This window comes from Chrysochloris asiatica, unplaced genomic scaffold (assembly GCF_000296735.1).
Source record: "Chrysochloris asiatica unplaced genomic scaffold, ChrAsi1.0 scaffold00010, whole genome shotgun sequence".
NCBI classification, from domain to species: Eukaryota; Metazoa; Chordata; class Mammalia; order Afrosoricida; family Chrysochloridae; genus Chrysochloris; species Chrysochloris asiatica.
This window is the reverse complement of record NW_006408528.1, coordinates 10202914-10215587: the sequence shown is the minus strand read 5'-3', so window position 1 is coordinate 10215587 and position 12674 is coordinate 10202914.

Genomic DNA, 12674 nt, shown 5'->3' with positions numbered 1-12674 from the left:
CATCTGTTATGTCACAATGGAACAGATTCCTGGGACTATGAAAGGGATCCTTTGCACAGCACAGAAGACTGTATATAATTTGTGTCACTAGTAAAGTGGCAAAGGATACAGAAATTCTTCCCTTACTGAGCCTATGAACAGTTGGACCATTTTTTCCGAAATAACAGACTTACTAATTTCTGGTGTCCAGGGTCGTGGGACATGTCATCCAGAGATGAGCTTAATGATTTCAGTTTTGTAGTTATCATTCAAAGAATATTAGAGGTAGAAGATATAGTCTCAATCAAAGTGAACTCATCTATGAGACCATTTTTGCTAGATGTTCATCAGTATCAAGTGTATGGCCATCTGTGATATACATTTAGGTACATGTTTAACAAAACACCAGGAACATCTTTTCTTATAACATTGTTCAACTTTCTCATTTCAATAGCCTCAAGTGTCAATGTTTCAAAGGATCCCAAACTGAGATAATACCTAGACAATCATATATTTGATACTGATAAACACTAGCAAAGAAATAAATCATATGTGATCCACCACTCTTCTGTCAGTTTGTCATACTGTGGTGGCTTGTGTGCTGCTGTGATGCTGGAAGCTATGCTACCAATATTTTCAATACTAGCAGGGTTACCACCCATAGTGGAAAGAATTCAGCAGAGCTTCCAGACTAGGACGAAGGAGAGCTAGACTATTTTTAAATGTTTAGTCAATGAAAATCTTAGGAATAACAGTGGAACATTGTCAGATATAGTGCCAGAAGATAAATCCTTCATGTTGGAAGTCACTCAAAATACCACTAGGGAAGAGCTGCCTCCTCAAAGTAGAGTTGATCATGATAATTCAAAGAATAATGCTTTTGAGACCTTCATTGGAAAACCAAAATGAAAGAACATGCTCAGCAAGCCTTTCCCAGCATTTCTCAAACTAAAAGAACCAAAGAAAGGATGCAAGCCACAACTTGAAGTATTGAAGAATTCTATAGGCAAAATGCTGAATGATGGAGAAAGCATCAAAAGGAGATGGAAGGCAAACAGAGTCACTGAAGCAAGAAGAAATGGTCAATGTTCAAACATTTCTAGTGGTATTGAAGGAAAAAGTCCAAGCTGTACTGAAGATATTGGCAAAAAACAAAGTGCCAGGAATTGACAGAATGCAAATTGAAATGTTTCAACAAACTGATGCAGCACTGGAATCTCTCACTCATAAATATCAATAAATTTCAGACAGCCAACTGACCAATTCATTGGAAGAGATGCATATTTGTGCCCATTTCAAAGAGAGATGACCTAATGGAATGTGGAAATCATGGAACAATATCCTTACTATCACATGTGAGTAAAATTTTTGTTGAATATAATTTAAAAGTGGCTACAACAGTACATTGACAAGGAACTGCCAGAATGTCAAGATGTGGAACTAGGGATATCATTGCTGACATCAGATAGATCTTGGCTGAAAGTAGAGAATACCAGAAAGATGTTTACTTGTGCTTTGTTGTCTATGCAAATGCATTTAATTATGTTGATCACAACAAGGTTTGGATAACATTGTAAAGAACTAAAGAACGGATATTCCTGAACACTTAATTGTGCTCATTAGGGACCTGTACATAAACCAAGAGACAATTGCTTGAATAGAACAAGGGGATACTGAAGAGCTTAAAATGAGGAAAAGCATGCACCTGGGTTGTACTCTTTCACAATACTTATTCAGTCTTTATGCTGACCGAATAATCTGAGAAGCTGGATTATATGAATAAGAACATGGCATCAGGATTGGAGTAAGATTCATTAACAAGCTGTGTGATATGTAGATGATACAGCAAAGAGGACAAAATGCTTATTGATGAAGATCAATGACTACAGCTTTCAGTACGGTTTGCATCTCAATGTAAAGAAAACAAAAATACTCACCAATGGACCAATAAATAGCACCATGATAAATGGACAAAAGATTGAAATTGTTAAAGACTTTGTTTTGCTTGATCCACTATCAACACTCATGGAACAAGCAGTCAGAAAATCAAAGACGTATTGCATTAGGCAAATGTGCTGCACAAGACCTCTTTAAAATCTTCAAGAGCCAAGATCTTAGTTTGAGTTATGGTGTTAGAGAAGAAGATTAAAAGTACCATGGGCAGCCATAAGAACAAACAAATCTGTGTTGAAAGTACAACCGGAGTGTTTCTAGAAGCCAGGATGGTGAAACGTCATCTTTCACACATCAGACATAGTATCAGAAGGGACCAGTCCCTGAAGTAGGACATTATGCTTTTAAAGTTGTTGTTAAAGTAGACGGTCAGCAAAAAAGAAGAAGAACCCCAATGAGATATATTGACACAGTTTCAGTAGCAATGGTCTCAAGAATAACAGCAATAGTGAGGATAATGCAGGACCAGGCCATGTTATATTTTGCTGTGCATAGGGTAGCTGTCAGTTAGAATTGACTCAATGACATCTAGCAACAAGAATGACAACAACAAATTTTGTGATTCTGTTTTGTTACACACACAGTCCAATGGAAAAGAGAATAACATTATGTACACCAAAATATTTACTGAGATATTCTGAATGGTGGGATTAAAGGGAATTCTTATGCAAAACTTTTGTGATCATATATATATATTTCCCTAATGAATGAAAGTAAAATATGTTATATACTATAAATTATGCCACAGGCAATTTGACTTCTTATAAATAAGGCCCCCAAGAGGGATGGGGTTTACATTAGAAATAAACAAAATAAAAGGTCAATGTTACAATTATATGATTTAAAAAGGAGTCATTTAAAAGTTTTCATAATGATTTTCTGTTTTTGAAGGTGTAAGCAAGACCTAATAGATTTCAAATTAGTTTACTTTTCACTAAAATTTTCAGTGTTCCCATTCAATGTCCCAATGTGTGTTTTGCCTATGTCTAACACTATTTCTAGATAGTTCTGGGAGGAAAAAAAGTAAAGATTTTTTTAAGGCAATGTCATCAAATTTTATTTTCATATTTGGAAACAACCTTCTTGTACCTTTCTTTTATTCATATGCATATACCTTTCTTTTGATATACTTAGAGAATATTTTTCTGCTTCCTCTTATGTCTTTTACAAGTTGAATCTTTTTTCTATTTAGTTTTTGATCTCCTTCCAAAAGCTTTATGACAGCGATTTAAATAGTTGCTTCAGGCTACAGAAGTCAAAGATTAAATTGAATTATGTTTCCAGGCTTGGCATACAAAATCAAGAAAAATTTCATTCATTATGATTAATTAATCCAGAAGCACAGTGGTAGTATTATGATTACAATGTATCTGGAACTTGACATATTTTCAACTGACATTTACATGGCAACAGAGAAAAGGCAATGGCTGCCTTGCATAAGGCTCTGTAATAGACAGGCTGGAGGTAAAAACGACAAGGAAAGGAGGGTAAAGCAAACAGGAGATCAGGGGAAAAAATGATGTGAGCTTTATTGGTTGTGTGGAAGAATGCTTTAAGTTTGCTTTCTTTCTCGATTTTAGACAGGGGAGAGACTAAGAGGGAATGGAGCAGAGCTCTGATATTCCCCATCTTCGTGTTTTCACTATTTCCTGGATAAATACCATAAAACAATCAGAAATGGGATGAAGAATGGTTTGCAATTCAGTTGCCCTTATCTTACCACATGCTTCAATTTGCACTATGTGGCGATACATTGAAATTTATTCTCGATGATAGTGGCATATACAAATGAATAATGAAAACATTTCAGAGTAGGATTTGCCTAATCATGTCCTTTTATATGCATTCCTTTCCTTTATTATGATAAACTTCAAAAGTAGAATGCCTGGGATTTATATTATTTTTTAGCAGACACCTGATATACCTAAATTACCAGCACTGTCTGAGGCAAGAGTCTGATCTTTCTAAGGGTGAGGAAAATGGAGTACAAGAAAGAGACAGAGAGTCAGAGAGCAAGGAGAAAGAATTAGGGGAGAAGTGAATCCACTAGGCATTGCTGCAATAACACTGGATAACAAACAACCACGAAATCTCAGAGGCATACAACAATAAGCGTACATCTGTCACACATGTGCTAGTTGTTGTTAGTTACCATGAGTCAGCTCTGACTCATGGCAGCCTTATATATAACAGAACGAAACGTTATTTGGCTCTGCACCATCTGCATGAGTTCATTGTTGAGGCGATCGTGTTGATCCCTCAAATCAAGGGTTTCACTCATTTTCAATGACCCTCTACTTATGATGGCCTTTTCTAGTGATTGGTATTTCCTGATGACATGTCCAACTAAGGGAACTGAAGCCTTGTTCTAAGGAACATTCGGGTTGTATTTCTTCAAATTTGTTCTTCGGGCAGTCCATGATATATTCAGTATTCTTAACCAATGCCACAATTTGAGTGTATCAGTTCTGTCTTTCTTTTTCATTGTCCAACTTTTGGATGCTTATTAGGTAACTGAAAAGAACATGACTCTGCCTTCTGCTCAGCTTTCTCATGCATTTATTGATCACTTGGGGCTCAGTTGCCTATGCTGGGGTCTACTGGACTTCTCTAATCTAAGATGCAGGTTTGCTTATCAGCCAGGAGTCTCTACTCCACATCTTCCTTGACAAGTGCAGGGTAAGAGGAAGTGGGCAGAGTACAGAACTGGCAGTAACCCATCATGGGCCCACAAACAATTCATGGGCAAGAATAAGGGTATAAGGAAGCAGGACCTGGGACCATGCTAAGGAAAATAAACACCAGGTTCTAGAAAAAATAACCAACCTCAAAGGGAAATAACCGTATCAGCCAAACCACCAAGCAGAATCAGTCAGGGAAAATCTATGAAGTACTACCTATGGATGAGGATTTAAACTACCTTTTCATATGAGAAAGCCAGCTAAAGACAAAGAATATGTTAATCACTGACGTATGTTATAAAGGAAAATTTCAAGAAGAGCCAGCCCCTATATACATTGGTGTAGTTTTGTGCAGAGCAGAGCATTAGGACTCCTTGAAGGACTTCATTTCTGTATCATGCAAAAGATATTTATAATGTAACAAAATGGGAAACCCAGGAAGTTATTGGGAGACCCAGGAGTTATTATATTGGGAGAATTGCAACTGTTACAAAACAAAATATATATAAATTGCTGAATGGAAAACAAATTTGCTCTTTTACCTAAACCAATGCACACATAAAAAAATGTAGCAAAATTTATCTATAAAACAGAAGAATATATAAAATATGAGAGGGATTCAAAAAGTTTGTAGACAAAGGAATTAAAATTATGGAATTTTTCAAGGAACTTTTTGAAAGTCTTTAATATTCAAGTCTATAATTAAACAAAAATAAATATGTTATATTTTCAGTGTTTTGCAAATGTTCTGTGACACAAAATTCTATTCCAATAGGTACCTGACCTGTACGTGATGTCAGAATCAGACCAGAGCCTCAGAACAGACAACTGGCATATTTTGTCTGCCCAGCACCCTTTGCTTTGAATATCTACTGTCTAAACTCTAGGCAGTGGTTCGAACAGAACATGGGAACACTGAATGGTTTAAAATTAAGAAAGGTGTGCGACAAGGTTGTATTCATTCACCATACTTATTCAACCTTTATGCTGAGCAAATAATCCAAGAAGCTGGGTTATATGAAGAAAACCATTGCATCAGGATTGGAGGCAGACTCATTAACATCTGAGATATGCAGATGATGCAACCTTGCTTCTGACAGTGAAGAGGACTTAAAATATTTATTGATGAAGAAGAAAGAGCACAACCTTCGCTATGGATTACATATCAATGAAAACAAAACCAAAATCCTCACCACTGGACCAATTAACATTCTCATCAATGGAGAAAAGATTGAAGTTGTCAAGGACTTCATTTTCTTGGATCAACTATCAACACTCACGGCAGCAACAGTCAAGAAATCAAATGACATATTACATTAGGCCAGTCTGCTGCATAAGACCTTTTTAAAGAGCAAAGACGTCAGCTTGAGGACTAAGGTGCGCCTGACCCAAGTCATGGTTTTTCAATAACCTCATATGCATGTGAAAGCTGGACAGTAAATAAGGAAGACCGTAGAATAATTGATGCTTTTGAGTTATGGAGTTCAAGGAGAATATTGAAAGTACCATGGGCTGCTAAAGGAACCGATAGATCCATTTTGGAAAAAGTACAGTCAGAGTGCTCCTTGGAGGCCAAGATGGCCAAACTGTGTATCTCATACTTTGGACATATTGTCAGGAGGGACCAGTCGCTGGAGAAGGATATCATGTTTGGTAAGGTGGAGGGACAGAGAAAGCGAGTAAGACCCCCAGCGAGATGGATTGGCAAAGTGGCAGCATTGCTGGACTCAAGCGTGGCAACAGTAGTGAGGTTGGCCCAGGATTAGGCAGTGTTTCGTTCTGCTGTGCATAAGGTCGCTATGAGTCAGTATTGACTCAATGGCACATAGCAACAACAACAACAAACTCAAGGAATGATTGGAATCGGCATCAAGGGGCTTTGCCCCCCCCCCCCACCTCTACTGTCTCCATTGGAAAGACCATTTGAGCCTACTGTAAAGATTTACACCCTAGGAAACCCTGTACAGGGTCGCTATGGGTCGGAACCGACTCAGTGGCACTTAACAACAACAACAAAGCAACCAGACTCTCTCCTGGAAATCTGTATCTAAGCAGAGACACTCAGGGATGGAATAGTGAGAACTGATGTAAAGTAGGTGGAGCTGAGCCATCCAGTGACAGGACAAAGAGACAGTACGTAAGTTCCATTATCTATATCCTCAGAGTTATCCTGGTTCCACCTTGAATGTGTGGTTAGGCAACTACTTTCTTTGGTTATGCAACTACTCTTTCAATCAATTGCTTTTTTTTTTTTTTTTTACTTATGTTAGCCAGAGTCAATTCTGTTGCTTGCAACTAAATAAACTAACAAACTATGGTGGATAATGTGGATGGACTCTGTTAACCTCCACTCGACACTCATTCTAGATGGAGAGGCTCAAAACCCAAAGCTTTCATTTCTCAGACCCTCTGGCAACAGAAGCTCTGGATGCACACTGAGTTTCACCAATCTGATTCATTAGTGTGAGCTATTGAAGCTTGAGAGGCCATTTTCCAATTTGTGATAAGCCTGGCTTGCTCTGCAGCAGTGTCCCACAGTCTACTCTCAGCTCCCTTAACAGTAAGAAGCAACTGTAGTTATGACAGAAGCAATGACTAATTTCTGGATTATAACCTTGTAACCTATATTTTGTAGACTCTATGTCTAGAAACACTGGAGCTGTGATCATAAATTCTTGATTCTGTCATAGTTCTAATAGTGTCTCAGTTGTAATAGTTGGTGGGTCAGTTTTGTATTATTATTCTGTGATCACTTCTGGACACACAGGATTAAAGTCTAACTCTTCCACCATTCTATTAATTTTATAGATACGCTTTCTCTGTATTAAATTCCCTGCTTGGAATATCTGAAGTGGGTTCTCTTTCATGCATCGAACTTTGACTAACACAGAACTCTGTTGTTGTTGTAGTTCTTAAGTGCCATTGAGTCAGTTCCAACTCATAGTGACCTTGTATAGGTTTTTCAGGGAGCATCTGGTGGGTTTGAACTGCCGACCTTGTTGTCTGAAGTCCAGAGCTTATTCTACAGTGCCACACCATAAGCCGATCAGGTAAGTATATGCAAATAAAACTAATGTAGTACAAATAATACAAAGATAGTCAAATTAATTTTGTATTTGAATGTCATTTATATTATCATCTGGTACTTATGTTGTCAAGATGATGGAAACTATACAATTTGAAAGGAATAGATAAATTCTGAGATATAAAATAATTCAAAATTTACAAAAATATCCTAATAATGATTTCTGTATGATATTAATAATGCTAGAATAGGAGGTGTTTTGTTGTTTGTTTGTTTTTCCATTGAAAAGCAGATTCTAAAATATATTCAGAAAGCCAAGGAACTAAGAATAACCTAGATACTACTGAAGAAGGAGTAAAGCCAGATGGGGCTACTTGCCTCATTGTTGTAGTTGTGACAATGCCATCGAGTTGGTTCCAACTCATAGCAACCATGTACAGGGCTGTCAAAAAGCAGCTAGTGGCATCGAACCAGTGATTAGCAGTCCAGTGCTTTTCCTATATACCACACCAGGACTCCATTTGCATTTGTTGTTGTGAAGTGCTGTCGAGTCGGTTCCGACCCATAACAACCCTGTATCAGGCTTCCAAGGAGTGGCTGGTGAGCTTAAACAACTGACCTTGCAGTTCAAATGGCTTTGCAGTCTGGCACATTAACCCACAGTGCCTTACCAGGACTCCCCATTTGCCTTACTAGATATCAATTTACTATAAAGCAATGATGAAGAAGATATGGTGATATTGGCACTTTGGGGATACTAACAGAGCAGAATGATGAGTCCAGGAAGAGACTTACACAATATGGAAGCTTTACACATAACATGGTTGGCATTGAAGATAAATGGGAAGGAATGAACTAGTCATTAAAACTTGCTGTGAAATCTGGTCATTTAATAAGGAAAAGATTGAAATTACAGTCCTATTTCACTCAATATACAGGTGCACATGAGTGGACACATACACACAAAAACAATTCACAATCCTTTAGTGACTTACCATGAATGGCAAAACTTCAAAAATTTGAAGCCTTGAAAAAGCATATAATAGGCTATCTTTATAGTTTTGGGGTAAAGAAGATTTTGTTAACAGCATACAAAATTCAGAAATCATAAAAGAAAAATTTGGCCATTTCTTGCCTTCCATTAGTTCCAGCCAAATAAAAACCAGATGCATTGGAGCTTGAGCCTTCTGAGTTCTTGCTATGTGTAAGCAGAATAGCATACAAATGACCAGGACATGATGGGGTTACAAACATAAGGACTGAGAGGAGGTGTTGTGTAGCCCGGTCATACAATTGTCAATTAAAAACTACTATAACAACAAAACAATATCTCAGAGAAAACAGACAATTTCAGTTCACATGAAGAAACAAGAAACAGTGGCTCAAACAACTCACCAAAAAACAGAGCTAGAAGAATTTTCTGAGGAAGAAATAATGTTGAGAGTATCTGATAAGGAATTTAAAAGAATGATATATAGGTACCTTCAACAGATTGAGAGAAAGATCAAGAAACCTGCAAGCAAAATCAAGGAATATACAGATACACAGAAAAAACTTTAGAAGAATTCAGGAAACCATTATGAAAACAAACTGACAAAATAAATTGAAAAAATGGAAACCATACAAAAACAGCAAAAATAAATCCAGAAGATTAATGTTAAGATTTCAGAAATAGATAAGACACTTAAAGAGCAGAGCAAGAACATTGACTCGATGGAAGGACAAATTAGTGAACTTGAAGACAAGTCTCTCCATTTTAATCTTCTAGAAGAAAGATTAGAAAAAAGAACAAAAGAATCTGAAGAAAGCCTAAGAATTATTTGGGACTCCCAGGAATAGATAGTGCAGAATTCCAGAACCGGAAAATACCAAAAGAAAAAAAGAACAGAGGATACTGTCAAAGAGTTGTTGAAAGAAAACTTCCCTAACATCATAAGAAGATATGCATTCATGAAGCTGAATAAACCCCAAATAGGATAGATCCCCAAAAGAAAATCACCAAATCAAACTTTTTAAAAACCAAAGGACTCTGAAATCAACTTGGGGAAAATGAAAATTAACTTAAAAAGGAAAACCACTAACACTAAGCTCTGATTTCTCAGCAGAAACAATGCAAGCAAGAATGCATTTGAATGACATATATACAATTCTGAAAGAAAGAAAGAAAGAAAAAAAGGCCAATCAAGAATCATATATCCAGCAAAATTGTCTCTTAAATATGACAGTAAAATTAGGACATCTATAGATAACACAGAAATTAAAGGAATTTGTGAAAAGTAGACCAATCTTAAGGAACTATTAAAGGACAAAGAACAGCAATAGGAAACAACCTTAGATTAACATACATAACAACAACACTCACAAGTCAACCCAGATATATAAGTATCTAAAGTAAAACAAACCTATAGGACTGAAAATATGGGACAAGAAATATTAATTTGTAACAAAGACAATTACAAAGTAAAAAGAATGAATAATGTAGTTACAGAACTTCCAAATGCAGAGTAAGTCAAGTAGATTTCATAATAGAAAGTTTTCTGTAAACTTGATAAGAAATTAATACACATGTTACTTGAGTGAATAGCGTTAATATACAATAGGATGGGCAGGGTGAACAGGTATGGGAGGGAGAGTAGGAGTATACCCACAGATACATATACAGAGTTGACAGAGGATATTTATACATGGGCATTTACCTTTGCTGCAAATAAATTTATTAATGTGGAGGAGCATACAGGAGGTAAATTTATGAAAACTTTGTAGATATTACCAAACACTTTGAGGGAATGAGTCATTGATCTCAGGACTATAGTCTAGGGGGACACCATGGCCAATCGGCATAACATATATAGTGCCCAGGACAATGTTCTACATCCTACTTTGATGACTAGCAACTGTGGTCTTAAAAGCTTGTGAGAGTATCCATGTAAGACACAACTATTGACCACTCCATGGAAAAGAAGAGTGAAGAAAATTGATGATAAAGGGAACCAATTAGTCCAATGGACAGGTGGACCACGTGAACAACATTCTCCATGAATCTGAGGCCTAGATGATGCCTGACTACCACTAACACTACCAGATTGTCTTGGATAGAGTGGGAGAAAAATAGGAAAAAAATTTAACATTATAAAAGACACTAGGCTTACTTATCAGATGAAGAAGACTCTGGCCCTTAGTCACCCTTCAGATCTGGAGCTGAACTCACCCCTGTGGCTCAGTTTTTAGCCAAACAATGTTGTCGTTGTTAAGGGTCGTCAAGTCGGTTCCTACTCATAGTGACCCTGTATAGGGTTTCCAGGGAGTGGCTGGTGAGTTTGAACCACCAACCATGTGGTTTAAACTGACCTTACAGTCCAGTGCTTTATCCTACAGCGTCACATCAGGACTCCAAGTCAAATAGAAAGGTTTATAAAAAGAATAACAACACTAGTGATGTATGCACACCTTAGTATAATCCACCAGTGGCGATCTAAAGGAAAGCATTTCCCCAAGGACTAAGTTCAGAAGTGTTAGGAAAGCAGGAAGAATTAAAATAGGAAACACAGGGTGGAAGTGAGCTAAGTGATATTCCATTGAGAGGATTGTAGTCAATGAGATGAAACAAAAATGTGTCTGAATTGTTGAACATAAAACTGACAATGTACTCTGTAAACCTTCACCTAATTCACAATACAAAGTTTTTTTTAAAAGTTGAGGAGCACTTTGGGTGTCAAAAGATTTTGCGACATATTAGATAAAACTCAAGTAAAGGAATCTTAAAATGAGGCATCTGGTGCTACAGGGTAAGCACTAGAATGCTAATTGCAAGGTCTGAAGTCAAACCCATCAGCCATAGGAGAAAGTTGAGGCTGTCTTCTCCCTTTATACATTTACAACCTTGGAAATGCTATACAGCTTTGCTAGGAGTCAAAAACAACATGATGGCGGTAGGTTTTTTTGCTTTTGTTTTTTTGGCAATAACCTTAGTCCAATCACATCTAGTTCACAAAGTCATTAGTCTTGAGTTCCAATAATTAGTGTTGAAATTTTAGGCAATTCTTTTCACTTTACTATTTTTTAATTTTCTTATCTGTAAAATGAAGGCATTGTATAAGATGATATCTAAAGCAAAACTGAAAATTCCGACAGACAGGAGGACAGGCATAGGCATCCAGAAAGTTCCAGACTTGGAGCATAGAGGGAGATCAGGAAGAGAAAATTAGCAAGAGACTCACAGGGCACCACTCTTAAGAGAGCTAGATCTCTAGCAAGCTAAAAAGCCACTCGATTTTGGGAGAAAATGTGGGACAAGACTCAAACATTTATAAAAAGACCAGGTTTAATGGTCAAAAAGAGACTGCAGGAACCCCAGGCAATGACCCTGTTCACCTTTTAGGTCTGGAATGAAACTCAATCTCCTGGCTTAATTTCCAGCCAAGCAGTGGCTAGGTATATAGTGGGACAACACCTCTAGTGAGATTTGCATACAATGGAATGGTCACCCATTCACCATCAAAAGGGCAGTATATACCTAAGGACAAAATTCAGAAGGGTTGGAAAAGAAGGTTGAATGGAAACAAGAACCATAGGTAGGAAGTGGGATGGCTGATGTTAAGTGGAAGGGATTGCAATCATCGAAATAAAATGAAGTATGTGATTTGTTGAATGTAAAATTGATGATCTGCTCTGTAAACGTTTACTCAATTCACAATAAAAAGTAACAACAACAACAACAAAAACACACAAAAAACCCCCACTCTATTCAAGACAGGAATATGTCAATTAAACTAAATCACAAGGTGAAAACTCAGTCTCATGAACAAGACAAAACTATAATTTGCAGCACTGGGGCTTAAGAACAAGACTGTTCTTAAAGATTCATGTGCTAAGACACATAACATGGAGCCAATGCACCTTAAAACATTCCGGTCTCACATCCTACATTGTTGTTAAATGCTGTTGAGTCAGTTCTGACTAATAGCAACCCCGTAGAGGGTTTCCAAGGAGTGGCTGGGGGGTTTGAACCTTGTGGTTCAATCAGTCCAGTGCTGAGG